This window comes from Gobius niger, assembly GCF_951799975.1.
Source record: "Gobius niger genome assembly, chromosome: 21".
NCBI classification, from domain to species: Eukaryota; Metazoa; Chordata; class Actinopteri; order Gobiiformes; family Gobiidae; genus Gobius; species Gobius niger.
Genome location: NC_136872.1, coordinates 3,406,045 through 3,429,287, shown reverse-complemented (window position 1 = coordinate 3,429,287; position 23,243 = coordinate 3,406,045). Strand labels below are relative to the sequence as shown.

The window sequence follows — 23,243 nt, the reverse complement described above, 5'->3', positions numbered from 1 at the left end:
CTTCTACGGAAATGTCGTCGACACAATCTTAGAAAAAAACACACTTTGACTTTATTATTCCCCATTAGGGCTGAAACAACTAATCGATTAATCGGCGACTAATCGATTATTGAAATAGTCGACAACTATTTTAGTAATCGATTAATCGTTTTCTGGGTCACACAGACTCAAATAGAGCAAAAATTGCATGAAAATGAAAAGGATTTTTGATGAAAACCTACTTTGTTTGTAAAGTTAGGGCATGTAGTGTTTTGTACATCGCAAATTTCATGATTCATGTCTGTGTGTCATCCAACTAGAAAGCAGAATTAGCACTAAGAGCCTCCAACCAACATTTACTTTAAGTTTACTCCATCAACACGTCCTCAAGCGGCGCCACTTTAGCTTTATGTGATTAAAAAAGTTAAAAAATACAGTTTTCCTACACCATTTACAACCAAGCGATTAATCGATTAATCGTGTGAATAATCTATAGATAATCTAATCGATTACAAAATAATCGTTTGTCGCTGCCCTATTCTCCATATAAATCTGCGGAGAAACTTTGAATCATTGCATTGTGTGAAAAGTTTGTTCATTTTAGGCAATTCCTTAGTTTCCAGCGCATCTTCCAAAAGCTGCAGTGTCTCCTCTTCAAGACACAGTAGGTAGTGGAGGCAATCGTATCGCCGACGTGGTGACATCAGCAGTTGGAGGAGAGTGCTTGGAGCTCTTTAGGAGACAGACTGCAGCAATGAAAACAACTGGCAGCTAAAGCTACTGTATTCCCATTCCCCCGGACGCTGCAGCCGAGCGCGTGCCTGGAGTGAAGTCTCTGCTGCTGGGTGGCAGGAGGGAGGTGTTTTTCATTGCACATCGGCCGGGTGGAGGGCGGGAGAATACAGATGAGGCTGCACGCGCTCCAAATACAAAGCGGTTCTGAAGCGAATCCAGCGAGGAATAGTTTGTTGTATCGATAAATCAGGAGCGCAGATACCTGGGAATTTGGGGGAAACGGCCTCCGTCGAATTACAATCTTTCCGAGAAGTGCTGTTATCAGATCTGATGTTCATGTTTGGAAATTATTCAGGCAACCTTCGGCATTTGAGCGTCCACACTTTTTGGGGGGCTTTGTACATGAGCCTCTTTTGAAGCTCAGGTTGAAGTGTGGAAAGGTCTCGAAACGCCGTTTTCCTGTGAGATCAGTCGTAGTGATGGGATTTTCACCTCTTTTTGGTGAACTCAATCACTGATAGGGCTGGGTACTGTTGTATACCGATACTTCAAAGCAGTACTAAGTAACTCGTGCCCCTAGAGGCCACAAGCGCCACTGCAGGTGTCGTAGCAGGCGTTATGTTTTTTTACTCATTAATCGTCCGTGAGAGTAAATTCTAGGGATGTGCAATTAATGGAAATTGAATTACAATTTCGATTATTACACTAAATGATTACAAAATTAGCATCATAAAAAAAAAAAAACGCTAAAAAAAAATAATAATAATAATCAATCCATCCATCCATCCATCCATCCATCTATCTTCTTCCACTTTTCCGTTTCCGGGTCGTGGGGGCAGCTGTTGGAGCTGCCCAAATCACATTGCACCAGCCCCCAATGGCTCCTCCTGCAGATGGTGGGTCCACAGGAGGACGGCCTGTTGGTCTCTCATAAGGGGCTTTCTTTCTTTCTTTTCTTTTTTTCTTTCTTTCTTTCTTTATTTGAGCAGGGACAGTGTACAATATACATTAACCTCAAAGGGAGAGATGCATTGTACCAGGTTATAGCACTTGTGCTCATTTCCACCTGTAGTCCCTGGGCAGACTGATGTCAACAAAGTCATAAAAATACTAATACAGAAATAATACAATTCCCCAAAAACAGCATTAAAATCAACACACTCTTCATTCATTCAAAGCATTAGATTGCACGCTCTTGCATACACACCAATTACAGGACATTATGGGAACAAGTTTGTTTTAAAATAAGCCATTTTTTAGCCTGGTGTGAAAAAGTGTTAAAATTTACACGTGGTCAGCTCTGTTGGCAACATATTCCACTGTTTGATGGCCACACTGGAGAAGGCGGAGTGCGGATTTACACCGGGGTATCCTACACTACCCCGAACAGTCGACCGAGTGGCTCGAGATGAAATTTCTTCTGAACCGCTCTTCGTCTGACCCGTCACCTAGGACCTGTTTGCCCTGGGAGACCCTACCAGGGGCACGAAGCCCCCGACAACAGAGCTCCAGGATCATTCGGGTGCTCAAACCCTTCCACCACGTTAAGGTGGCGGCTCCAGGAGGGGTAATATCGCATTTTAATATAATCGCATTTCACGTGCCATGGCTCCTGCTTTTGCTTTTGCCGCGCTGCTCAGTTCACTTGTGCAGGTGTGAGGCCTGGCCAGCAGGGGGCAGGTGTGAAACAGAGACCTCTCCTTAATCGAAGCAAACTTGAAATCATTTGTACTTTTATGACTGTTCAGAAAACAGAAAATATTCAACATAGGTTTTTTTTGTTAATAAATATATAAATATAATATAATATAATATGACTAAAATAATCGTGATTATTATTATTTTCAGTAATCGAGCAGCCCTAGTAAATGCTACACTGATAGAAAAGACAAAGGGACAGAGGGATATTGTTCATCCAATGACACAAAGGAGATCTTTTTTTCACTCAAACTTGGCTGTAAATACTGTTTAAGTGGTGCTAGCCCACAGTTAGCTTTGCCCATTAGCCTGTTAGCTTCTTCTTCGTGATGTTATTAGTGTGTTTAGTGTGGCCAGAGACACCAGGGGGAGATGAAAGACCCCCCCAATCATCCCATTAACCCTTGTATTACCCCCAGAGGGACGACGGAAAGGATTTATTTTGGTAAACACGTTACTTAGTACTGCTTTAATGATACTTGGTTTACGATACTGATACCTGAACTTTTTTGATGCCTATACTAAACTATAGTAACAATAATGTGTGGAAGAACCGCACATTTTCAAAATCGGGCAATTCCAATGTCAAGAGATGTGTGAAAAATGGGGAATGATTTGGGGATATGTGATGGGATTGTTACCCAAAGTTTGGACTCCACAAACCCACTAAACTCCCCTAATTCTATCTCACCATAAAACCGAAAAACATGCAGCGGAATGTCGTCAAATGAAGAAAGAGACTTAATTTGTGGATTTGCTTCTGTTTGTAGCTTTGTTCATTTGTTTAGGAATTCTTTTGTAATGACACTGAATGAGACTCAGATCAGAGGAAGGACACCTTTTGAAAACATGTCTCCTTTAGATGGGACTAATTAGATTTCACTGCCCTTTTATTATTTTAAAACCATTCTTTTATTTCATTCAATCTTTCCAAAAGCATAAAGAAAACACAGGCTGAATGTTCTTTAGGTTTTCAGTGAAACAACCCTTAAATAAATAAAAGAATTTCAACATTTGTGAACATTTAGACGTATAATGTAAAACTGCAATATTTTTCCCTCCCGATATACAAAAAGCATGGAATGGTGACGTCCCGGCTCTGAACCAGCCCTTGTTCCCGACGTTTGGAAATCAAAGTGTTACAGGTGAATGCAGAAAATGAGGCGGCGCTTTATTTTTCACGACATTATCCATAACCTACTTAGAGAAGCTTTGAACAATCACGCACGCGGTCATTATTGTAATCACACGCTCGGCTCGGGCCTCCGTGATTGGTCAGCGCCGGATGAAAGAGAATTACTCATGCGTGCTGGTGCGGAGATGAAAGATGCTTTTGGAGAGCGCGGTCTTCCTATTTTTAAACCGGGCGCCTGTATTGTATCCGTGTGTGTGTGTGTGTGTGTGTGTGTGTGTGTGTGGGGGGGGGGGGGGGGAGGCCTAGCTCAAGGGCACGCGGGCAGCAGCTAACACAACCTGGGAATGGCTCAGGAAAACAGCAGCGTCCGGGCCGTCGGAAGCACAAGCTTCCATCCAGCAGCTGCAAAGAAAAAAACAATTTCATTAACACATTGAGGCCGCGCTGTTTTGGAGATGAAGCTGTTGAGTGTCAACAATCCAGACCATTTTTCATGATATTTGCAGCACCACAGCATATTCTGTGTTACAGCTATGGACACACTATGGCTCCTCTGAAAGACGAGAATCTAAGCGCTCTGTTGGTGAAAACAGTTAAATTCTACATGCCTCGGTTCCAGAGAAATCTAAGAACAGAGGCAAAAACAGAGGCTAGTTTGATCAAAATCACAGATTTATTTCTAGATTCAGAGATAACAGGGTTTTATGAAACACTCTCCTTTCTGATTAACTCCTCTCTCCTCTCTGGACTGGAACTAATGTTATGTGAAGAGGCAAATGCCTCAGTTTCAAATCAATTTTCAACGACAACATCGTTGACATGTTTTGAAACACGCGTGTTATCGATCCCTTTTATGGCGTGTGCATTTAAACAGCCTGGTTTTCGATTGAAGACTTTAACAGAATGTTTCTCAGCCGTCCTTGGACCGGTTTAGACCATTTAAAAACTCAGAGAAATATTAAAATCTCAACTGTTCTGATCTTTTCTCTGCTTTGTCAAACACGCTCCAGAGAGCGAGAGAGAAGTGTCGGGTTTACAGCTGTTCTCTGTGTAACACCACGCCCCCTCAGACTAAAACAAAGAGAAGAAACACAAATGTCCAGATCGTGACTTTTCACAAGTTTATTTCATCACAGAGCTCCCAAAATCACACATAAGGTGTATTAGAGTGTCTAATTCTGTCATTTAAAACCCCCAGAGCTGGGAAAGACCTTTTTTCCAAATTTCAGTGTTCCAGTTTTTCATGACAGTGAAACAAACAAAATGTGCTCAGTTAACGTGTGGGTTAAGAGATGAAAAGCCCAAACTGTGTGGTTGGATTAATCATCTGCTAAATAATGTAACACATCATTAACCCCCGGCTCATATTGAATCCTGAACGTTTGCAGTGCAGCAAAATCACTCAAATCCATGTTGACGGCTCACAATAGCCGAGGCCGTACGGCGAATTTCAGAATAAAATCTGCTTCTACCTTACGCTAGCTTGGCAAATGTAAACAATATGGCAAAACAGACATGTGCAGCCACAGCGGAGCAGCCAGAGGATCACGGAGGATATGGACGAGCACTGAAGAGGAAACTATCGCTTTATTTCACCCATGTGGATTTCTGAGAGCGGAAATCCAGACAGGAGCGGCGTGGAGTGGATTAGCTGCACTTCTGACAGTCAGCTATAAGTTTGATCTGTCTTTTTTCTACATAAATGTGCAGTTTACTAGTATTTCTGTACAAAGTTTGCGTGAGACCTCATGAAGTCGTGGTCCTGTGTGGCTCAATGTGAGTCACAGTTTACAAGAAGAGCGTCTGGAATACGAGCAGACGGTGTTCAGTAGTCAGAGCGAGCCTGGCGTTAGAGAGCGGAGGATGTTAGCAACATTAGCATCACAAAGCAAACAGTCCATTTATAACCCGGCTCAACTCCAGCGCAGGAGCCGAGTGACAGTCAGCAGGGGGCACTAGAGGACGACTAAAAGACTTGAGAACACGTTTTTTTCACTGCTGTCTCGGAGGTTATCAGGATCGTCCGACTTACCCACAGGGAGGTCGCAAATTTCGACTTCCGAGTACAAATGGAGCGCTCCGTTTGGCTTCTATATAACCCGCTGAGACTTCAGATATCTTGTTCGGGAAGTCAACCTTTTTTCATCATCCAAAAAGAGTTTACATGATGAACTTCAGACTTTTAGAATGTTCTTTAATCGGGCATTGAAATCACACCTCGCCATCAGTGTTGGACTGTCCACACTTCGGTCACTGGCTTCACAGGAGGCTCCCTGCACACACACAGAGGTCATGGAAATCACTCTCTGGTCAAACAGGGCTGGCCGAGGGTCTCAGCGCTCACCCCCCTGCAAACACTCCTCTTAGGGAATGGAAAATCGAAAAACGTCCATTTACTGTAAACCTGAAAACCTTGAAAAAGAGACTGTCACATCCGCACAGTGAGAGGTTCTAGTATTTCACTGAATCGCGCTGGTACAATTTTCGCCGCGAGGACTCGAATTAACATACGATTAATTATGATTAGGCTTCTAAAAATAGCCCAGACCCTTTCGGGAACTTCTTCTTCTGTGGTCGGTTGCCGTGGCGACGCTCGTCCCTATCTCCTGCGCGAGCTCTGTGCACCGATGAGCCGGAGAGCGCCGCTGATCTCACCCGGGCGCCTGACCATTTGTAAAGATGGCGGTCCGCAGATGGCGCCCAGCGAACCACATCGGTGACATAAAGAGAGAGGGAGATTTACGGATACTAACGCAAGGAAAATATAGGCTTGGGGTCACGCTTTGCAGGGCTCTCCCAATCTCCCCTGGAGCCGTATGTAAGTCCAGGTTTCCACGGGGCATTACAAAGCCAACATGACGGCCGGACATGTCATTACAAAGCACTGAATCGGATTCTTACAGGCATCACATCCACGTTTGTTTCATCATAATGACACAGATGGACTTTTGTACTCCGTAAATTCAGCAAAAATGTGGACGAACTGCAGGTGTTACTCAAATTTGAGCCCGTTTTGCTTAAGGGGAGACACTACAGGAAAAACTAATTTTTTTTCAGTTTTCAGGTTTTGTGCCAAATTGGTCTCTGAACATACAAGCTTTCACCTGGAAACCAAAAATATGCCTAATCTTCACAATAACATGTTTAAATATTGCGCTGATTCAATGTTCCCCCATAGACTTATATGGGAGAATGCAATTTCAAGGGCCTTTTTCTCAAAACAAATTTTCTGTCATTGTGGAGACGCTATGTCCACATCAGCAGCACATAAAGACTTCAAATTTTCCAGCCTTGGACTGAACAATATTTGGAAGATTTTTTCAGAGGGATTTTTTTTTATCTAATCCCAAGCCCCATTTATTGAGTTTTGAATGTCAAAAAATAAGGCGAAAATTACATTTTTACACATTTTTCCACTAAAAAGCAGCTTATTTTAAAACTAAACAAGAAATCCAAAATCCCCACTGAAAAAGTCTTGGCATCTCATTCATCAATAAAATGAAACCATACATTTGAATGTAGCTCTATCCATTATTCAGATTTCGTCGCTGAAAAGATGGGAAATTTGGGGCATTTTTAGGCATAAAACACCTTGTTCTTATATGAAAAGATAAAATGACAGAAAACTAGCAATGGCTTTTTTTTCTCACATTTATGCCAGTGATCGACAGCAAAAGTTTCAAATTGATATCAGTAAATTTACATTTTTTTCCCTATTCACCTGCAGTGTCTCGCCTTAAATATCCACATTTTCCTGTTTCCAAATCTATCTGACTAAATAATTCCTGACTATATTGTCTCTGGGTGTGTCATCCTCCACCTTAGAAGGATTATTTTCAGAGCTGTGTAGAATTGCATGCTCTATGTAGTATGAAAATGACTTTACCCATTTTATACACGACAAATTGCCAACAACATTGAAAGAGCCACGTTTAAATGTATGGATTCATTTTGTTGGCATGTTCATGTGGTGCTCTGGAACTGTGGAAAACACATGAATGCTCGCTCAGCTGCGGCAAACAGGGTCAAAACCAACTTCCTGAATTCGGCGCCTGACTGTGGAGATCAGCAGATTTGAACTTTTCATTTTCAATCTTTTCATGTGAGCTTTTTAGTTCAACTCTGCTACTTTCTTGAGTTTAGTGTGAACTGTTGTCCTTGGAGTAACATATGCTAACCAAATGCAAACCAAAGTTTAGCTTTTTGAGATGCTAATGCCTAGGGATGCACCGATCGGGCCGATACCACATGCTTCTACTCATACTCGTACTCAGTAATGACGTACCGATGCCAGAACAGATACCATGTGGCCATACCGCCTCTTGTGGCCTCACCGCCATTGCTGGGCCCGATCCCGTCAGACCTCGGAAGCTAAGCAGGGAAGGGCCTGCTTAGCTTAGGACTTGGATGGGAGACCGTTTGGGAACACCAGGAAGCCTAACGAATGTAGTGAGTGTGTGAGTGAGTGGTTGGTGGGGGTGGCTGATGTGCGCAGACTGGTTGCCTTGCTTATCATCACCGAGTATGTGCAGCCATCGCTCCCACGGGGGGAACCTCTCAGCTGAGGAGAGAAAATAGCAACAAACTGGAGAATTGTTTAGTGTAAAGCCAATATTCCACATAGAGCTGACTTTATTACAGACGACACTCCCTAAATCAGAGTCTGTGCTGGATTTACCCAGAGCTACATGTTGTTAGTGCTGCAGTGTTGAGTCTGCAGTGTTTACAAGATAAAGGCTAATGTTGCTAGCTAGCTGCTAACTCGCAGCTAGCAGTTCTGGCGATTCTGACGCAGTTTTATGCCCAGGGGTTTATTCATCTGTAAAACTAACCCAGCGACTAAAAAGTCCTCAGAAAATCCAAATTAAAGAGATACAGCATGTCCATATTGAGCGAAAATGTACTCGTATTAGTATTCGGTATCGGCAATTACCTAAATCAAAGTACTCACACTCATATCGGTTTTAGAAAAAGTGGTATCAGTGCATCCACGAGACGAGACACGAGATTGGGTTCACGAGAACAAGATGAGACGAGATTTGGATATAATTTGTACTAATGATTAAAGATGCCATACTTCCTTTTACTAAACCGTTTAATAAAACCAACACATTATGTAAACATTGGTTGGTAACTATTAGTTAAATATTCCTTTAAGTACCTTTAAGCCGTCTCATCTTATGGCACAAGATCTTGTCCCATCCCAAGAATGCAGCACAAACGGTATTTGAATTACAGACTTTCTTATTTAGTCTCTGACAACACTAGTCATTACTGGGAATAAAAAAATCTGTTCAAAAATGGCTGTGTTTTTTGGGGTTAGAAGCTCAACGTAGATGTCATCAACAAATCCTTCTGAAAACGTTTCCAAATGTATCGTTCAAGGCTGGAAGATTTGAGAATTGAAATGCAGATATTGTCCCTCTGATGTCGGGAGAGCGCTCTTTAAAAAGATCCCATATACAGTAAATCTATGAGGTAAAGTTGCTTGAGTGAAGAAATAACACGTTTTTTTCAAAAGTTCTCCGAAGCAAGAAGCAATATCTTCCAAATGTCTGGGTATTGTTTATGGCGTGTCTGAACATCATTTTTTGGAATTGCGGCGTGTGATTTGGTGAATAAATAAATGCATCTCGAGTGCGCACCCTTCATTTAGACTGACCTTTTGGAAATGCCACTCAAATGCAAATGAGTCATGTTTCGTTAAGGACGCACTGTCACGGCACATCCCAAACTGACTCGTTTCGGATTTCTCCTTCTTTTTTTCAAGTAGGGTTGCTCCTTCTGGATGTGTGGGCTCAGGGTGAGGGCACGAATGCAGATTATGTGGCTTAAACAATATGCAATTTGGCCCTCAGTGTTATCTCAGAATGTTAATGTTAATGTGTACAGACGGTTTTTCATGTTCATTCACTTCTTTGTCTTCTGTCTTTTCCTCGTGCAGTCTGGACTGTGCTAGCTCTGACTAAGCTTCATTCATACACGCGGGGGCGGACTTAGCTTTGGAGTGAGCATTATGTCTGTCAAGGTCTGCTCTGCACATATGGTCGCCCACGACACTGAAAAACCCATTCAGTCATAATGTGTAGGGTTTTTTTTTTTTTTTCAAATTCACTCACTGACTCATGCTTTTTGTAACGTTCTGTGTCTAAAGTCTAAACATGTTCATTTGTTTCTTTCAGATCCGCTGCCCCTGATGTAACCAGACCAGGAACAGCCATTTGAATCACAAAGGAATCTCCTCGTGCTCGAGACAAAAGCATTAACAACCTAAACAAAGGTATGTTTAGCTTGGGCTTTTTCCTTTGGATTAGAATTATTGTCAAGTCAGAATTTTTCGCTTCCGAGTCAACCTTAAAGCCACACCGCGTAGAATTTCACTCAATAAATAAAATTGAAATACAAGCATTTATTTTATGACAGATATCATTTCATTTCATCATTGATAAATACCTCATAAATGTACAAATAAACATGTGCTTTTGCTGTGAGCGGCTCAGCTCTCCTTGGACATAACTGTAACTTTACTGGGAGTGGGTACGTCTCCAGCGTACCCATCTCCATGGAGATGTGACTAAAGTCAGTAGATGTTGAGATTTAAACAGATTAGGTTCACATCCAAATCCATTATTCGATTACCCACTGCAGAAGTAGCATGTTTTGTGTTGAGCTGGTCATTGGGAACATTTTTTGTATTGATGGCAACAGTATAGTCCAAAATGTTACGCAGTGTGCCTTTAAGTCCCTCGTTTGTTCGAGTCCGAGTCTTCAATTTGCAAGTCCAAATTCGGAAAATGCAAGGCCTGGTCATTAGGGATGTAACGATTCATCGAAAATCCATTTAATATGCGTAAAATGTGAATTGATGTAAAACAGAACAGAAACATTGGTATGAATGAGTCATATTTATTTTCTTAAAAAAAGGTTTAAAAAAAGTGTGTCGTGGAAAGTTGAGATTTTTTATCTTATAAATTGTCCGTGAGTTTAAGTGACGTTAGCCCGCAGTTAGCTTTGCCCGTTAGCCTGTTAGCTTCTTCTTCGTGATTCAATTAGTGTGTATTGGTGGCTCCGGTCCGGCGGCAGCCAAGTTGCAATTGTGGTTTTCTGGCCAGAGACACCAGGGGGAGATGAGAGACCCCCCAATCATCCCATTAACACTTGCATTACCCCCACAAGTCACTTAGTACTGCTTTCAAACAAAATCAGAATGGGAGTGGCTAGCACCTAAAATCAAGACCAAGTCATGAGAATTTTCTTCATATTTTCCAAGCAGCTTGCACTCAATGAACCCTGTGCTAAGTTCCACCTTCAGAACTGAAAAGTGGCATTTAAATCATTCAGTTTAATGTTTGAGTCAAGCCACAAGTTGGACTGATTTAGACTCTTACTTTAGCAACGGATAAAAAAAAGTACTATATTTAGATGTGTATATAATTCTTCCAATGATGAACATGCATCATAAAAGGTACATATTTGATTTAAAGGGAGTAGGATAGAGTGTTAATTGAGGACAGAGACAAGGTTGCACACTCTCTCCTCGCAAGTTTTCCACTTCTTCTTCTTCGCTCCCAAACCTCCCTCTCGCCCGGTTACACCAACAGCATACATTTTGCAGCAATGGCCTACTTTATTACGGTCGCTCTGTGTGCAAGATGTACATTCTCCATAGGGGCTGTTTCAAATGTTTTTCTGAAGGCCGGTATTGATCCGTACTTCAGCTCAGGAGCTCCTGCGGGCAGTTCTTTTTTTCTCACAAATGTCAGATGAAGAGGCACTTGAAAAGAGATCTGTACGATGGTCAGTGCAGTGCTCTATGAGAGGGCTGTTTTGTTTTGTAGACTTTATCATGAAAATTCTGGCTCAGAAACATGTCTGCATTGCTTGCCGCCTGGTTGAATTGACTCAACTGAGTCTAGATTTTAGCGTTGCTGGACTTAGCCTTTAAATGAAGATGTGATACTGGCAGAATTATAATGGAACGATGGCAATTGGATGCACTTTATACTTCTTTATTACCCAAAGTGAAAACGATAATGTGTCAGAATAGAATTTGACCACAAACAGGATATTGGGGCTGGGACGAAACACTTTGGTCATGATCCAATATCTATCACGATACTCGGGGGTAGGGTCAGACCGATATAAAAAAGGCTGATATATCCGGAACTGAAAGTGACTTTTTTTGCTTTAGAAAGTGCTCAGTCAAAGCTTTAAAATAAGCCTCATGGCGGAGAGACATCGTGGTGAATATTGGACTCAACTTTGTACAACTATTTTACATATTTTATGTTGTAGACTTTGTGTGTCTAATTTAGGAACCATAAGACTTATCCTTTTTGTTTTGGAATCTACTGCTTTTGTCTTTCAAACTCACTCCCTCTGAACAACCGAGCTGAACATGAATGTCCTGAATAAATCAGCTCTCATCAAATCATGCCCCTCATACAGCGCCCCCTGCTGTCAGAGTTCAACACTGACACGTTTTAGAAACATTGGTCAAAAATATTTCTATATATTGCTATGATTGAAGCCTTTACAATAATAATAAATGTTAAAAGGGGCTAGATGCAAGTTCAGCATTTTATACTCACTACTGCCACCTCAGGTCATACGTGTAACTGCACCTTCTATATTAAGTTCGTGCATGACGGCACTTCGGACACGAAGTAACACGTTTTTGAGTGACTGCAGGATTTAAGCGGCAGTTGTGGTGAACAGGTCTGGGCTCATTCTACACAGTTAAACTCCGTATAGTCCCTTTAACTACGCTAATAAAAAAAATAATCTTGGCCTATAAGGCAATGCCACGCCCATTCATATCTGTATTCAACCCGAAAATCCATATCCGAAACGTATTGCGATATAGTAAGTAATTCTAAGTAATATGTTTACCTTAAAATGTGTAAAAAGTCATGTGTCCGATGTTTTTAAACCAAATTCCATTTGACATTAAAGGAACAGGCCACCATTCTTCCAGACTGTGATATGTTCTTACCTGAGCTTAGACGAGTTGATGTGTACATGTCTGGTCTTTGTGTGTGCGCTCAGTCATGTAAAATGATTGAGTTGGAAGCTACCACTCTCTTTCACAGGCACAAAGACCAGACAGGTACGCATCAACTCATCTAAGCTCAGGTAAGAACATATCACAGTATGGAAGAACGGGGGCCTGTTCCTTTAAGATTGAAAAGTGCAATAAAGCAAAAAGCAACAATATGCTGTTTAACTGTTTCTGAAAACAGAGTGCATGATAAAACCGATAAAGTATTGATACTTGGTATTGCAGCAAAAAGTATTGCTATATGATCCCAGCCCTATAGGATATTTTGTATAATTGAGTCTAAACTTATGCATTAGCTGAACAATAAAGATAATCACTATTGGGTTGATTATAATTGATGAGAAAAGCTTTTTAAACGTTTTAGAATTGATGAAATAGGCTTTAATAGTGCACATTTTATTGCATTAGATATTACAAAATAAAAAAAAATGATTACAGAAGGCGGCTCTACGAGACCACTGGGCCTCAGAGGTGAACAGATTTCTCCGTGTGATGTTGATGTATTGATCTCCAAGCTATGAAACACACAAGACAAAGGCTTCCAAATGTTACAGTAATCCTGAGTCACAGATCTTTGAATGTGAGGCGTGTGCATGTGCGTGACGGAGCCGAGAGCAGGTAGCCTTCTCCTGCATTCGGACACACTTACATAACCCATCACGCTGCAAAGCCTGGCCGCGCTAATGCTGCTAATGCTACTAATGCTACTGCCGCTCCTGCTATTACTGCTGCTGCTAAGGCTATTTTTAGCTCCCTTTGAAGGAGCCCAGTCGGTGACACAGACACAAAAACATCCGGCCTGCTGCAGTCTGCTCTGCTCAGCGCACGGCTCACATTCAGATGCTGCTACACGGTCGTGCTCCACCAAACCGGAGCCCACTCTCTGGTAACACAACATGCAGTGTTAAGATACATGTACAGTCTTATGGGAAGTAGTCAGAGGTAGATATACTGTTACAATATCCAAGAGCATTAACATGGGCCGGCTTTGACTACCCACTTATTTGATGTATTCGTTTATTTAACAGGGACGGTCCACATTCATGCACATGTCTGTGAATGTTTCAGTATTAGATTTAGTGCCTGGGTAAGTGACACAGATACACACAACATGGCACTGGCAGGCACGTTCTGGTGTGGGAAAAAACGCTTCCGTTCAAATCCAATTCATTCAACTTCCTCGCTGGATTCAGGTGAAATAGAAGCATGAGCTCAAAATACTTCAAAACTGGGTCCTTTGATTTAAACCAATTGTCCTGCAAATGGGGGGAAAAGACGAATTGAAGCTGAGTTTGGAGCTTGCATGCTGCTAACGTGAATATCATGTGATATTTCTGTGCACATTTGGGCCGTTGGGTACGGGCTGGGTACCATTGCATTTTTGTTTTTCCCAGAACCGATTCTAAAATATTCGTCTTCTAGAATCAAAAAACACAAACATTTCTTGATTTATATCCTGTGTTTGAGGTGAAACAACCAAGTCACTTCCTTTAAAGGGGCTAGATGCAAGTTAGCCATTTTATACTCACTACTGCCACCTCAGGCCATACGTTTAACTGCACCTTCTATATTAAGCTCATGCATGACGGCACTTCGACCTGAATTAACGTGTTTTTGAGTGACAGTGCGGGATTTTAGAGGCAGTTGTGGTGAATGTCTGGGCTCATTCTACACATTAGGACATTGCTGAAACATGTAGGGGGAGGAAAATACTCAATTTTAACATTTTTAAACTCTGTATAGTCCCTTTAATGCTGTCCATCAATACTGGTATGGTTTAATGGCACCACGCTCGATCGCTGGATGTCTGTGTTCCTCTCCACGTTTCCGTAGCTCGAATTGAGTATCAAACATTCTATACGAGTGCTTGTTTGGATGAAGCAACAAATATAAGCTTTGTGTTAGGAAGTGCTTTAAAGCTGCTCCAAGTGATCCCGTTTTGCCGGTCCGGCACCGATGCATTACCAATAACCGCCTCTAGATGCACCACCATGTACGCCACACTCGTAAACACACTTGTTTATTATTATAGATCCATGCTCTCACCCCATTTATGCTGATAAATGTTTAATGAGATTTCCGTAGCTCATTGAATGCAATCAGAGCAGCGTGTGGTCTAAACCATAGATATCAAAATAAAGGCTAGATGTCTTAAGGCACTTCCGGCATCACAGGCGGCCATCTTGCCACAGGGAAGCTTTCTGAAGGATCTGACGTAAGGCACAACACAAATCCTATTACCCCTCTGGAATCTTGACGGTTTTACAAACTGGAGCCGAACAGAGCTCACTACTCCACCTACTGATGAAGAAAAATCCAAAAGACATCGCTTAAGGCAGCTTTAAGTGTGCAGCAGCAGACCATGTGTTGTTCTTGTTCTGGGCAAATGTAACATCTGCCGTCTTAAGGCAATGGTACAATAAGGAATCCCCTGGAAATGTGCTTGTTAAGCCTAGTGGGGCTTTCCTTGTTAAATGAAGGTCAAATAAGGATAAATGAAATAAGCAATTGTCAAGAACCACCGCCGTTGTGGACTCACTCATGTCAGTGTGAGCAGCACAACAGGGTTTCTTGTGGTTTCGTCGGGTTTACACAATGCAATATTTTGACCGCCCACAATGAACATTGAGGGGAAAATCTTAACCTGTTAACCCTCACTCTAACCAAGCACATTTTCTCCAGCTTACATCCTACAGGCCAATGTAACACTTCATTTCTACAAAACTGATCTAAACTCTTTCCTCGTTTTTGTGGCTTCATCAGTTATGTTGACTGAAAAACAGAATGCAGCCAAAAAACGACTCAAACTCAACAACAAAAACTAGAAAGAAGCTTCGATCACTTTTGTAGGTGGTGTTGTGACAGGTTTAGTTAAGCTGGTAACCACACCGGCGTCCTGTCGCTGGGTCGCCTGCTGGGCCTCTGACTAAACCAGGTAGAAAGACCGGTTTCTTCCTGTACTCCAGACGAGGCCCTCGCACCTTTAGACAATATGCCCCAAATGGCCCGTCTCCTCAACATCACAAAGATCTCCTTCTGCCTCCAAATGCCACCCTGATGCATTACCAGCACCTGCATTGACATCTCCAACTGTAATACCATGTCTATGTTTCTGTGCTTCCCTTTATTTTTTGCCCTACTGTCTGACCCCGTCCTGCTGCTCTGTCTTTGGTGCTCACCTTTATAAGGTGACGCCAAAGCTGACTCGGGCAGAGCTTACCATGAACTCGCGTTATGCATTGTGTAATAAACTTCACATCTTGACTAGACAAACATCTCTTAAGCTTTATTAAGTAAGAAAATCCACAACAGTGGCCTATAGGCTGTAAGCTCCAGTTGAGAAGCTTTTAGATTTGGGTAAAGCCGAACAGGAGAAAATGTGCTGGGTTACAGTGGGGGTTAAGGGGATAAGTCATGACTCAAAATCACAGGCCGTATAGTGAGACAGCAGTAAAGGTTAAAAATGGAACCGTCGTACGACCAAAGCCGAGTGTCTGATATTTTTGGAACGTTAGTTTCTTCAGCTTCCTTACCTCAAGTGGAGGAGTTCAAGTATCTCGGGGTCTTGTTCACGAGTGAGGGACGGATGGAGCGTGAGATGGACAGACGGATCGGTGCGGCGTCAGCAGTGATGCGGTCGCTGTATCGGTCTGTTGTGGTGAAGAGGGAGCTGAGTCGGGGCAAAGCTCTCGATTTACCGATCGATCTACGTTCCCACCCTCACCTATGGTCAGGAGATTTGGGTCATGACCGAAAGGACGACATCGCAAATACAAGCGGCTGAAATGAGTTTCCTTCGCAGGGTGGCTGGGCGCACCCTCCGAGATCGGGTGAGGAGCTCAGTTACCCGGGAGGAGCTCGGAGTAGAGTCGCTGCTCCTTCCCGTCGAAAGGAGCAGCTGAGGTGGCTCGGGCATCTGTTCCGGATGCCTCCTGGTCGCCTCCCGCGGGAGGTGTTCCGGGCATGTCCTAGTGGGACAAGGCCTCGTGGAAGACCCAGGACACGCTGGTGGGACTATGTCTCCGAGCTGGCCTGGTGTCGCCTCGGGGTCCCCCCAGAACAGCTGGAGGAGGTGTGTGTGGATCGGGAAGTTTGGGCATCTCTGCTGAGACTGCTGCCCCCGCGACCCGGCCCCGGATAAAGCGGAAGAAAATGGATGGATGGATGGACAGTTTCCTCAGATTCCCTTTATTTTGCCATTAACAGTATCATCTCCGGCACTTTTCCGCGGGAATAAACAGCGCTTGCATGCGGCACTTGCCTCAGCTCAACACACGCCATCGGGAGCCTGAAATTCGCTACAATAAACTTTTGTCGAAGCTACGATTCTCTTTGAACCATCGCACAGTGGAGACAAGCGCGAGCTCCCGGCTTTACAATCCCCACGTCTTCAATGTGACGTCCAAAAATCTTATAAGACAAAACAAATCATGCAGTGGACTTTAGTGAAGTCACAAACACACTACAGATAATTCTCCCCCTTCCTCTACTTGTGCTTTAGAACAAAAGAATTTCATAACATTCGCTGGTGTAAAACAATGAATAGTAACCACACGGATTATCACATCAAACCTGTCACGTGCCCTTGAATGCTACACCTTTGTCTTGAGTTGTGTGAAAACAACTGGCTCACGCTCCCACACCTCGGCCGCCTCAATCTGCCGCAGTAACTCGCCGCCGCTGTGGCTCTCTCACTTCCACCGTTTGAAGCGACCTGCCCTCTCTCCTCTCGCAGCTCTCTGTGAACTCCAATCCGCAGCTTTCATACGGCCCCGAATGAAAAGTTGTTATTTTTTCTTTCTTTTTTTACACCTCCTCTCCCCCCCTCGCCCGCTCGAGCCCCAAAACAGCTTCAAAAAGATGGATCTCCACGGTCTCTTCTCCCCGGAGCAGCCTGGTAATGGAGACCCAGATAAAATGCTCGGAGCCTTGTAGATTTATGTTTAAGTAGCTGCGAAAACATGGATATGGAAAGAGAAAACAGTCGGCCATTTTGGATGTGTTTACCCCGGCAACGGGCTATTTCAGATGTTTTAGCCTCATTTAAACGGTTCCCTTCCTCTCTTTACCAACAGAGGATGAGTCCAGGTGTTTTGCATGGAGCCGTTTCTCTGTGCAGTAGGTTATTTTAGGTCGGATTCAATGGGATAAAATGGTTTGTGCTTTATTTGATTTCAGTAGTCAGTGAAGGTCTGATTCTGCAAACTCCTCGGGTGATTCTAGTCCTGTTTGAATCGACATGTTGGAGTTTGGGAAGTTTTTAACCAGCGTAATGAAGTGTAAATAATGACAACATCGATTCAAAATGCGGTTTTAACATACAGTGAGAAGCATATGTGTATATACACTTCATAAAAAGACACATTTGCATTTATTTCTCACTGTCAGTCATGAAAACAGAATAAACTTTTATTTTTCTTTGCTCAATTTGATTATTAAAAAAATATTTGTATTTGTCAAATGCCAGAAGAATGAGAGATAGATTTTTTTTTTTTTTTACTTTTTACAAAGCCAAAAGTGTACATACATTTCATTGATATTTGGTAGCATTGCCTTTAAACTGTATAACTTGGGTCAAACGTTTTGGATTTCCTTCCACAAGCTTCTCACAATAGTTGGATGAGTTTTGGTCCATCCCTCCAAACAGAACTGGTGTAACTGAGACACATTCGTAGGCCACCTTGTGTGCCTATGCCTTTTCAACTCTGCCCAAACACTTCCAACTGGATTGAGATCAGAACTTTGTGATGACCACTTCAAAAAAATGACTTTGTTTTCCTTAAGCCACTTTGTAACCAGTTTGACAGTTTGCTTTGGGTCATTGTCCATTTAGAAGAACCATCTGCGCCCAAGCTTTAACTTCCTGGCTGATGTCTTGAGATGTTGCTCCAGTGTTTCCACATAGTGTTCTTACTTCATGATGTCATCTGTTTTGTGAAGTGCACCAGTCCCTCCCGCAGCAAAACAGCCCCACAGCATGATGCTGCCCCCCCGTATTTCACAGTTGTGATGGTGTTCTCAGGCTTTTTCCTCCAAACGTGACGTCATTATGGCCAAAATTGTGTTGTTTTGTCCGTCAGACCACAGGGTATGTCTCCAAAAATTAAAGTCTTTATTCTTTTTTAATTTGCAAACTCCAATCTGACTTTTTATTTGTTTCTTTTGGAGTAAGAGCTTCTTCCTGCAGAGTTCCCTCTCAACCCATGTCGGTACAGGACTTGTTTCACTCTGGATAATGAGCATCTTCACCAGGTCTTTTGCTTTTGTTCTTGGGTTGATCATCACATTTCAGACACAGCATGTTCATTTCTGGGACACAGAACCCGCCTTCTTTCTGATCTGTGTGATGATTGGTCATTTCCATCATTGTTTTAACCAATGAACCTGAACCTTCAAGTGTCTTGAAATGACATCCATAATTACCCAGACTTGTGCTTCCAGGGACAGCACATCGTCATCTGGGCTTTTCCAGGGTGTTTAAATGTGTAGTTATCTTAGTAAGTATGTAAAAACTCTTTGAAAAAAGTAATTAAAAATTCTATCTCTCCTTCTTCTGGAATTTGACAAATAGAAATATTTTTTTCAAATTCTAATTTACCTAAAAAAAAATAAAAGTGAATTCTGGTTTCATGTCAGACAGTGTGAAATGTGTCTATATGTAAACGTATGGTTCTATCATGCATCAAAGCATTTCTCCGACACAAGTGCTGTTGTTCCACATGCTACCATGCACAGACCTGAACTGGAAGCCCCCGTTGTCATGGCAGCGTTAGACAGACCGACATGAAGGCTCTGAGGTGAAAGTTTGGGATGCGTTTGGTGCTAACTTTAAATGGAGGAGGAGCATCAGAGGGAACGGATTAAAGGAGCAAGGAAACCGCGGAGGTGGTTTGTTGTGGCGAGCGGTAAGAAATGTCTTTTGTCGCTACGCAAATGAACGAAAGGCTTGTTGTCTCCGTTCAGTGTCATTAGATCTATCCGTCATCTCTGGAAAAAAAAAAGTCTGTAAAAATGAGTTAATTCCTGACATTGCTGATCCTGTGCGAATGCCCATAAAAATGATCGATGTGCTGGAGTAATTTCAGCTTTACCGACGTCCCCGGGTCATTCTAATGCCGCGCGAATCGGGCTTAGTCAAGAACGCGAGAAATCGTGTTCTGAAAGTGCCTGTGTTTAACAGTTCATGCTTCCTCTTCTTCTCAAATCGAATCGCGACTGCAACTCAACTCTTAACAAATGGCAGTTAGATGACTTCCCTCGTATCTCTCCATCCGCCCAGCTCCCGGCTGAATCCTAACGGCGAAAACCTCCCATTCTGACCGTGTAGTATCTCCTTCCACCTTGCCCCTGGAGGCAGTAAATCGACATGATTCGCCTGTCAAGATGTGCCCAGCCCCGGTCTGATTAAACCAGACGGAGGATAGGACGGACATCGATGTGACGCGAAAGAAAAAAAAAACCCAAAAAACGCTGAGGTCTCCCCCCCCCCCCCCTGCCAGTAGATATGAGCGCTGTCCCGCACGGCTGAGAGATAAGAGGGGCAGCCTGGGACATATCGAGCGCATCAGCAATAAGCGCTTTTCCCTCCTCCCTCCCTGCCCTCGCGCCCAAACAGCCCGGGGACACAAGCGAGAGGACAACACAAACACTGCCCGCTCGACCTCCGCTCAACTCTGCAGAAAGGTCCCAAACAGAAACGGCAAAGGGTTGTGCTACGCGGGACGCCTCGGCCTGGGTGTTTTCTGTAGAAGAGCCATTGGAGGAAAGTTAAAGTCTTTCCAAAACGAAGAAGAAAGACACTTCCACCTGGAAACAAACGGCCTCATGCAGTGGGTTCTCAAACTCGGGCTTTTCCGGTTGCGCTAATCTGATATAAGTGTGGAATTGGGGAGGTTAGACATTTTATGAGGTGGTACGACTCAAATCTATCCATCATAGATTCTAGTTTCTTCAATCAACTTTATCTTTCAAACTGTATTGATGAGAAGTCTTTAAGGAACAGGCCACCATTTTTACATACAGAGATATGTTCTTGACTTTGGACGAGCTGATGTGTACCTGTCTGGTCTTTTTGCGTGATCTCAGTCAGGCAAAATGACCAAAGATGTTGCTAGCATTTGGCCTCTCCAAGAATATTCCTATAGCTCCAAACGGGGTGAAGTTTGAAGTGACCACACTGCAAAAAGTGCCCGCCTAAAAACAAGGAAAAAAATCTTAAAATAAGACATTTTGTCTTAAAAAAATTCTGCCAATGGGGTCAGCATTTTTTTCTTGCCAAGAAATCTTATTTCTAGAATATTTTTCTTATCATAAAACAAGAAAGAAACGCTAAATTTAAGCAAATAAATAGCTAGAATTAAGCAAAATGTCCTCAGAAAATGGAATAATTTAAGGAAAACATTCTTATTTAGTGAAAAATGTGGGGGTATTTTACTTAAATGTTGCTTGATTTAAGTAAAATGTTCTAAATTACACACATTTTGAGCAAAATGTTCTTAATAAATACTAATATTTAAGGAAAATATTGCCCACGCCCGGGGACCCGTCTCCATGATGTGGAGCCAGGCTGATGGTCAGAATCACCTGGCTGGAGGATTCACCTACTGCACATGTTTTTGTTTTTGTGAAGCTGAGGCTCTAACCGCTGCGCCACCGAGCCACCCACTTTAAAGAATGGAATGTATTTTCTATCTGAGGAAGATAGAGAAGATAGAAAAGATGTTTTTTAGCAAATATATCTGAACAAGAAATGGCTAGATTTTATTTCCTAAAATAAGATATTTTTTTTCAAGAAAGACATTATTACTTTTGAGGGAAGTAAAGTAAAGTAAGACATTTTTTACTTGCTTAGAATCCACTTTTTGCAGTGCAAGCTCTTCCACGGGCACAAACAAAGACCAGACAGGTACGTGTCAACTCGTCTAAGCTCAGGTAAGAACATATCTCAGTATGGAAGAACGATGGCCTGCTCCTTTAAACCACGCATTTGCTCAGTGAGCCTTACTGAACAAACTGGATCCTTGGATTGGAGCGATGACCGTCAAAAGATAACACTGATAAATAATACATTGAAATAAGCCCATGGAGTGGTCCGTCACTCAATAGCGTCCGTGTGAAACGAGTGAAAACTTGCGCTACGAAATAAATGGACCAATATTGCACCGAATGAACGTGCAGAACTGCTACACCCCTACGTGAATTTACAGATTACCGATTTTCCAATGAACACGACAACGTCAATAATGTACAATCATGAAAATAACCTACATTGAACAAACAAATGGGAACACAAAGTCTGGATGAAAACCTTCCAGGCTTGGGGCTGACCCCGAGACAATACTTCCCTGCGAATCCAGATGCAATCTACGCCGGAGCAGAGTTAGCCCCACATGCCGGCCGCCCGCCTTTGCAAACAGGATTAAAACACCGAGTCTTTCCTGGAGTCTCTAATCCCTCTGCCGTCTGTAATGAGCCAATCATCTCCACGCCGTGTTGTTATTGTTATTGGGCTCGATGCGGAGATGTTTCTGCGGTGATTTGTAGCTGACGGCGGTACATTCATCACTCTCTCTACAGCTCTTTTCTCCCTCCTTCTCTCTTCCTCCCCCTCTCTCCCGTCTTCTTATCTGCATTCTTTTTGCGGTAAATTGTTGCTATAATTGGAAAAAGTGATTCCTCCGTCTCCCTCTCTCTTCATGTGTTTTTCCTCTTCCTCCTTGTAGCGTTCTTACTCGCTTGCTTCTCACTCCCTCTTCCTCCTTTTCTCCATCTTTGTCTCTCACATCTTTCTCCCTCATCCCTTCTTCTCTCGCTCTTTCTAATTCCGTATGTGGATCCATTTCTCTCCGTGTTCCCCCAACCCCATCCCTCTCGCCTGCTCCGTCTCCGCCCGCCCGGGGGTCACCTGTACGTTATTTATCCTTGTTTATTCCCTCTCGCTCCGACGGCTCATCTCCACTTCGCAAACAAGATGGAGATGAAGATTTGTGGAGAGGGAAGGCGGTGCGGGCGTCCGAGGCTCACGTGGAAGTGGGGGGGACTGGTAATAAGACCACTTTGAGTCAGAAAAGCAGTCGGCGTGATCTCGTGTGCGCTTCGGAGTGCGCTGCATCGCCGCGTGACGAGGAGCTGGTTGAATGGACTTTGGCGCTCGGAGTTTGTATTCCTATTTTATATATTTTATGTTGCACTTTTGCGTATAACTTATTGGACTTGCAGACTTGTCGTGTTTTGTTTTGGAATCTGATGACTTTTGTCTTTCAAACTCTCTGAAGTACCGACTAAACAAGAATGTCCTGAATAAATCAGCCCTATGTCCCTCATACAGCGCCCCCTGCTGTCACAGGTCAACACTGACACGTTCAGAAGCTTCAGGGATTCGATATATTTCTGTGATTGAAACCTTGAACCGCAGTGTCTACAGAACCGTTCGACGGCTACACAAGCTCTTTGCTATTTTGCCGTCTCCTCATGAGAAATCTTTTTTTGTTAATCTCATGCACTTTGTATTGATTTGAGAAATAAAACAAATGATTAGCTATTTGGCAAATTTGTTTTAAAACCTCAAGTGGAGGAGTTCAAGTATCTCGGGGTCTTGTTCACGAGTGAGGGACGGATGGAGCGTGAGATCGACAG

At 43.0% G+C, this 23,243-nt stretch overlaps 2 long non-coding RNA genes across 2 annotated transcripts in view; one reads left to right on the top strand and one right to left on the bottom strand.

The window, feature by feature from the left end:
• LOC306980328 overlaps positions 1 to 23,243 on the bottom strand; it is a 252,639-nt gene that overhangs the window by 40,659 nt on the left and 188,737 nt on the right. The window lies entirely within an intron of this gene.
• Positions 1 to 23,243, top strand: part of LOC306980322 — a 172,641-nt gene that overhangs the window by 91,624 nt on the left and 57,774 nt on the right. Inside the window, exon 2 of the long non-coding RNA XR_013794004.1 lies at positions 9,730 to 9,827. This is a non-coding gene — a long non-coding RNA (uncharacterized lncRNA). The remainder of the gene's footprint in view (positions 1 to 9,729; positions 9,828 to 23,243) is intronic.